This window comes from Durio zibethinus, unplaced genomic scaffold (genome assembly GCF_047325235.1).
Source record: "Durio zibethinus cultivar Kanyao isolate XHJ-2024 unplaced genomic scaffold, ASM4732523v1 HiC_scaffold_120, whole genome shotgun sequence".
In the NCBI taxonomy this organism is placed as follows: Eukaryota; Viridiplantae; Streptophyta; class Magnoliopsida; order Malvales; family Malvaceae; genus Durio; species Durio zibethinus.
The window spans coordinates 47,501-55,099 of record NW_028322743.1 but is presented as its reverse complement, the minus strand read 5'-3'; the positions used below and the strand labels follow the sequence as shown (position 1 = coordinate 55,099).

Here is a 7,599-nt window from a genome sequence, read left to right as displayed (position 1 = left end):
GATCAACCGGAAGAAGTATGTATAAAAGTATTTGCTCCAAGGAGTAACCCTAGAATTCCGTCTGTTTTCTGGGTTTGGAAAAGTGCGGATTTTCAAGAACGAGAATCTTATGACATGTTGGGAATCTCTTATGAGAATCATCCACGACTGAAACGTATCTTAATGCCCGAAAGTTGGATAGGGTGGCCTTTACGTAAGGATTACATTGCCCCCAATTTTTATGAAATACAAGACGCTCATTGAATGATAAGAAACTAATTACAACTTCAAATATTCAAGGAATATTTGTACATTCTCTTCTAGCTCAAACGGAGGAATTGAGGTTTCATTCGTATTCTTATGGATAGGCTAATAAATAAAAAGAAATAAAAGACAATACATCATTGAAATTCTCGATTTTTGAAGATACCTTTTTATTTTATTTCGGACGAGCCGAGACAATAGGATGAACAACAAGGGTTCTATACCGTGAACTTTGTATCGCGCACATCACTTAGATGAACTCTAGAGAGTCACATAGAAAGGAATGAAGAAATGGAATATGAAAGAGAATACAAATAAATAAATGAAAGGGAATCGGATTCTATTTGTACTGTAGCTGAGATGAGTCTTGGTTATTTCTATCCTTGAACTCCTCTAGACCAGACTTTTGGTTGGGCCTTTCAACCAACTATTTTAATCTTTTTTTTTAATTAAATATGTATGAAGTATTAACATTCTTTTTGAATGTGAGGAGCCACAGCGTGAACAAATAAAAAAGAAGAGGAAAGATAATGAAATTTTTTTCTTTTACTACATTATTTATTTTTTTTACTACATTATAATTATAATAGACTCTTTGCTCATCTAAAAAATAGAAACAAAAAAAAAAAAAAAAATAAATAAAGAGAGGGTTTACTTCCAGATAGCTAGCTAGATAAGTATGTATTATGTCGATCTATATCAATTAATTTGTAGAGTAGATACTCATACAAATTAATCATACGCCGAGAACCAGATTTGAACTGGTGACACGAGGATTTTCAGTCCTCTGCTCTACCAACTGAGCTATCCCGACCATTACCGACGCATTATCCTCATAATACTAGATGACTTGGGTCTATGTCACTTAAAAATGAAAACAAAAAAAAAAACGAAAAAGTATTAAATTAAAAGGGGAATTTCTTGGATCTTTAAAAGGAAGACTTTGTAAATTTCAGTATGAGTAATGATATGGATTATGAATCATTCAAATAGGTATTCCTTGCTCAAGGGTGTTGATTTGTACGTATATCATATATATATCACAATATATCATATCACAAGACTTGTGATAAGAGAACAAAATTCTGCTAGGATACGCTTGTAAAATGGAAAAGAATAGGATGAATGAGAAACATAAGGAACTTTGAACCACTAACAAAAAGGGTAGGATAAAATAAATAGATAGCAAACGGGCTTTTTGGGGTTGGGGATAGAGGGACTTGAACCCTCACGATTTTTAAAGTCGACGGATTTTCCTCTTACTATAAATTTCATTGTTGTCGGTATTGATATTGACATGTAGAACGGGACTCTATCTTTATTCTCGTCCGATTAATCAGTTTTTCAAAAGATTTATCAGACTATGGAGTGAATGATTTGATTAATGAATATTCTATTCGATTCTTTCTTCAACTTGGAATCGATTCACAACAATTCTTTTTATTTTTCATATAAATTGATTTTGCATATAAATAAAAAAAATACGGGTTCGAGTCGTCTTTTTTGGTTTTTCATTAGTATACCTATTTATTTTATATTTTATATAGGTATATCTTGCATCCTTTCTGGAGTTTCGATATAAGGATTCCTTTACCAACAGTCAACCCCATTTGTTAGAATAGCTTCCATTGAGTCTCTGCACCTATCCCTTTTTTATTATTCTCGCTTGTTGAACCTTTGTTTATTTTCGTAAAATAATAGGATTTGGCTCAGGATTGCCCATTTTTCATTCCGGGGTTTCTCTGAATTTGAAAGTTATCACTTAGTAGGTTTCCATACCAAGGCTCAATCCAATCCAATTAAGTCCGTAGCGTCTACCAATTTCGCCATATCCCCTTTGTGTCTTGAGATTAGGATCTCATTAGGATGCACTTCCTTCCCCCTTTCTCCTTCCCTTCCTTTCCCCTTTCTTTCATTTATTTATTTTCTTTCTTTTTATGCGAAAACCGTTGAATTTAGTATTGAATTTAGTAGATATAGATACTGATTCTTATATCGAAGGGTCTTTACCTATTTTATTTCTTGTTTGTTTATCTTCTTTCGTCTCTATCGGAGACCCGTATTTATTTGGTCCAATCAGAAAATATTTTATCATTTCTGTATTCGCAATTCAATATAGATGGATATTCCATAACATATATATGCCCCCCTTACTCTCAGTTTTCTCAGGCAATTTACTCGAACGGTCGATTTTTTTTTTTTTTTTCGTCTTAGCTTCCGCCTTTATGAATGAAAACAAAAGAAAGGAGTCTCTCATCTCTCATTATGATCTGGATTTCATTTCTATGGGTTGCATCTTTTCTTTTTTCTTTAATTTTATTTTTATTCTTATTCTTTTATTAGACTATCCTATATAACCATAATAAGATAACTAAAAAAATAAAAATAAAAATGAAAATTGAATTTATTCATTATTAAAATTTATTCATTTTAAAATTTATTCATTATTAATTATTTATTTTCTAGTATAATAGCATAATAGCTAGAACTAATTATTCCATTCATTTCTATTTCGACTTCGAAGATAATTCGAATTAGTTAGTCTAAAAAACAAAGTTTCATTCTAATTATTTAGACTTATAACGTATCATTTATATAATGATAATATATATATAAATTATATATAAATATAAATTATATATAAATGCATAAAAATATTTTCACTATAATTATCTAATTATTAGACTCTATTTATAATTCTAAACTAAATATAAATAAATTAAATATATATTAAATCTATATTAAATATAAATAAATATTAAATATAAATAAATTAAATCTATATTAAATCTATCTATCTATATTAAAATTAAATCTATCTATTAAATTAAATCTATATCTATATCTATATAAAAAAAAAAAATTATATATAATTTAAATGTAAAATATACTAAAAATATACTAAAAAATACTAAAAATATAAAATAAAAAATATAGTAATATTATACTTAGTATACTAATATTATACTAATATATATATAATACTAAATTATATATATAATACTAAATAGAATATAATACTAAATAGAATAGAATACTAAATAGAATAGACTAATAGAATAAAGATAACATATAATAAAATAAATATAAAATAAAAATATATAATATAGAGATAAATAATAAATAATTATAAAAATTATAAATATATTTATAATTTATTTTTATAATTTTTATAATTATAATAAAATTAGAATTAAATTATAATAATATTATTATAATTTAATATTATTAAATATAATGTTATTAAATATTAATATGATTAAATTAAAATATGATTAAATTAAAATATCATTTTTAATATGATTAAAATATAATCAAATAGAATGATTAAAATATAATCAAATAGAATTATATTATTCTATTCTTAATTATTATATTCTATCAATATTAGATTGAATATTAGATTGAATCTACCATTATTATATATTATTATATATTATTATATATCATTATATTAAATATGATTATATTAAATATGGCATAAATTATGTATGGCATAAATATGGCATTTAAAATTTAAAATTCTAGTTTTTCTAAATTCTAGTCTATAATTCATATTAATAATTCATAGTAATTATGAATAACTAATAGATAGTTAATAGATAAGATCGTAATAGTTTGCTGAATTCCTATGGATACAAAATTTCTATTATTTGAGCCCGCTTAGCTCAGAGGTTAGAGCATCGCATTTGTAATGCGATGGTCATCGGTTCGATTCCGATAGCCGGCTTTCTCTATTTGTTTGCTTTTTTACTTTTTTACATGATTGATAATGTTTTTTTGAAATCAAAGAACATTGAAAAAGCTTTTTCCCCTTTTCTTTCCAAAGGTCAACGATCCGTTTATTATGTCGTAGAAACTTTCAATTAGGAATAAAATTGGAGGAGTTAGATCTTTGCAGAATAAATCAAGAAAAAAAAAAAGGAAACTTTTTTTGGTTTAATTTTTAGATTTTAATTTTTATATTTTATATTTAATATATATTTTATATTTAATATATTTATATATTATATATATTTTATTTTAATTTCTATTTTTTGTATACATTATATACAATATACATTATATACAATACAAAAAAGTATGGATATTGATCCAATTCATCTCATTAATATTTGTAGTACAATCCTTCAGTCGATTTCGCTTCATTTAGTTCAGTTTTAATTTAGGTTTATGAAATTTCAATAAAATTCAAATTAATAAGGAGTCTTTATGTCGCGTTACCGAGGGCCTCGTTTCAAAAAAATACGCCGTCTGGGGGCTTTACCGGGACTAACTAGTAAAAGTCCTAGAGCCGGAAGCGATCTTAGAAACCGATCGCGCTCCGGTAAAAAATCTCAATATCGTATTCGTTTAGAAGAAAAACAAAAATTGCGTTTTCATTATGGCCTTACAGAACGACAATTACTTAAATACGTTCGTATTGCCAGAAAAGCAAAAGGGTCAACAGGTCAGGTTTTACTACAATTACTTGAAATGCGTTTGGATAACATCCTTTTTCGATTAGGTATGGCTTCAACTATTCCTCAAGCCCGCCAATTAGTTAACCATAGACATATTTTAGTTAATGGTCGTACAGTAGATATACCAAGTTATCGCTGCAAACCCCGAGATATTATTTCAGCGAGGGATGAACAAAAATCTAGAACTCTGATTCAAAATTATCTTGATTCATCCACCCATGAGGAATTACCAAAGCATTTGACCCTTCACACATTACAATATAAAGGATTAGTCAATCAAATAATAGATAGGAAATGGGTCGGTTTGAAAATAAATGAATTGCTTGTCGTAGAATATTATTCTCGTCAGACTTAAACCTAACTAAAATAACAAAACAAGGGTTCTGCTCCCTTTTCACCTGAGTTAAGGTTAAGTAAAGGAAGACAGGGTAAGGGATTTGATTCGGAAATTTTATTTTTCTCCTATTCATGTATGATAGATCCGTAGGTAGATTTTCATCCCCTGTACGCTATTTTACGTATTCCGTATTAAAAAGAAATTGGGAATAGAGAATCTATATCAAAGAAGGGTCTAACTCTTTAGTATCTGTTCTTATTTGATTTGATACATTGTAGTCAGTTACATTGGCGAATTAGGTGAAGGTGCGGAAAGAGAGGGATTCGAACCCTCGGTAAACAAAAGTCTACATAGCAGTTCCAATGCTACGCCTTGAACCACTCGGCCATCTCTCCTACATAATTATTATGGCCGATAACCCGAGCGAATAGCGAGTTATTCATATTAGATTGTTCGAGAGGTACGAACAATATCAATTCTAACTAGAAAACTAGCTATAAAAATAGAAAACTTTTCATCACTTTTTTCAGCACTTTTTCTTTAGCCTCCCGACTCGAAGAAATTTTTTTGTGAGGGGGCTGTTAAAAATAAATAATATAATACGATAAACATATACCATATATATCTATTCATGTTTGCGAAAAAGGCACTCCCATCTTTTTTCTGATATTTCTACCGGACTGGATTAAATCAATGAATTGAAACGAATCAAATCAATCGATTGGTTTTTTTTTTTTAGACTATGCTTAATGGATATTTTTAGTTCATAATTCTCTTTAGACTCTAATTCCCCATTTCTATAAGAATTCTAAAATTCTTTTCCAGTTTTAGATCTCTCAACAACAACCTCTTACTCTGTAAATCTATTACAAATTCATAAATCCTCTAAGGGATTTTTATATTTGATTATATGTTGTATACCTGCTATGCACAAAACACAAAAAAGGGCAGTTATTTTATTTTCATCATAGAACGATTATTCGATTATTTTTCCTCTTTTTATCATAATTTAATCAAAACTTCTCTAATTTTGCTAATCTATCCTAATCCGTAGGATAAATTTTTTGATTCTTCAACTTCGATGAAATCGTAATAATTCTTTTTTCTTTTTATATTTTATTCTTATACTAATAAATTCTTATACTAATAAATTTGGATGAAATAAAATAGGATTCAAATATTTCTTTTTTTTTTTTTTTCTTGATTCCTGCCAAAAAAATTGAAGTAAAGTAGAGGGCTATATCTTTTTTTTTTTTTTTTTTATGGAATGGGTCTGCTTTTATGTTATTTCGTACTGTACGCTTCCTTTGTTTGTGAGATCCTTTTTTTTTTCTCACGAAGGGGTAATGAAAAGAGTTATAGAATGGATTGCTACCTATGCCTAGATCGCGGATAAATGGAAATTTTATTGATAAGACCTTTTCAATCGTAGCCAATATCTTATTACGAATAATTCCGACAACTTCAGGAGAAAAAGAGGCATTTACTTATTACAGAGATGGTGCGATTTGATTATTATTATATAATTATAATTATTTTATATATTTTAATTATTTTATATATATTTTTTTTTTTATTTTTATTTTACCGCTCTTAGTCTTAGGAAAAAGACACATGATTCGGAATAGAAAAAAAAAAAAAAAGACTATTGAAAAAAAAAAAGAAATCTACGCTTGTTGAAGGTGAAGTTTATAAATAAAGCAATTCCTTCTGTCGTGTATCCCCGATTAATGCAACCTCAGATGCTTCAATTGTTGATTCGAGTATTGAGCGAAAGGTTACACCTATGGGTCTGTATTGTGGGTCAACCCTACTACACTAGTACCAATAGGCGGCATAGAGGAAGAAGCACTACATCTAGGAATCAACAACACGAAAACTTTGTTATTGTTATAAAGGATTCCCTTTCCTTATCGGGATCGGAACTAAGAGAAATGGTTGGGACAACAAACATCCATCTTGTTCGTACTTTGGATACCCATATAACCATCGAAGATTGTTGAAGTGACTAATTCCTGGAAATTAAGGAGCGTTGAGAACAAAGAAATTGTTGGAGTTTACTTTATTTATCTAGTACGAACACGCTTGATGGTAAGAAAAGATCTTTTGCAAGAGGGTTGGCTAGAGATTTCTTGTAAAAACATTAGCCCCGCTCAGTTCATAATGACAATATTTCGACCTTTTTTTTAATTCCATGGATTATTCTCATTATGCACATAAAGGAGGAGCCGTATGAGGTGAAAATCTCACGTACGGTTTTGGAACGGAGAATTCGTTGAATCGAATGACGACCGTAACGGATGTCGGCTCAATCCGAAGGAAATTATGCGGAAGCCTTACAGAATTATTATGAAGCTATGCGACTAGAAATTGATCCCTATGATCGAAGTTATATACTCTATAACATAGGCCTTATCCACACAAGTAACGGAGAACATACAAAAGCTTTAGAATATTATTTTCGAGCACTAGAACGAAACCCGTTCTTACCACAAGCTTTTAATAATATGGCTGTGATCTGTCATTACGTGCGACTATCTCCACTATAGAAATAAA

The 7,599-nt window shown here is 28.8% G+C and overlaps 3 non-coding genes across 3 annotated transcripts; 1 reads left to right on the top strand and 2 right to left on the bottom strand.

Annotated features, from left to right (window-relative positions):
• Positions 1-984: 984 nt before the first annotated feature.
• Positions 985-1,057, bottom strand: TRNAF-GAA (transfer RNA phenylalanine (anticodon GAA)). The gene has a single exon. It is a non-coding gene; the product is annotated as a tRNA-Phe (tRNA).
• Positions 1,058-3,900: 2,843 nt separating this feature from the next.
• TRNAT-UGU (transfer RNA threonine (anticodon UGU)) lies at positions 3,901-3,973 on the top strand. Its single transcript has one exon. It is a non-coding gene; the product is annotated as a tRNA-Thr (tRNA).
• Positions 3,974-5,351: 1,378 nt separating this feature from the next.
• On the bottom strand, positions 5,352-5,438 carry TRNAS-GGA (transfer RNA serine (anticodon GGA)). Its single transcript has one exon. It is a non-coding gene; the product is annotated as a tRNA-Ser (tRNA).
• Positions 5,439-7,599: the final 2,161 nt, after the last annotated feature.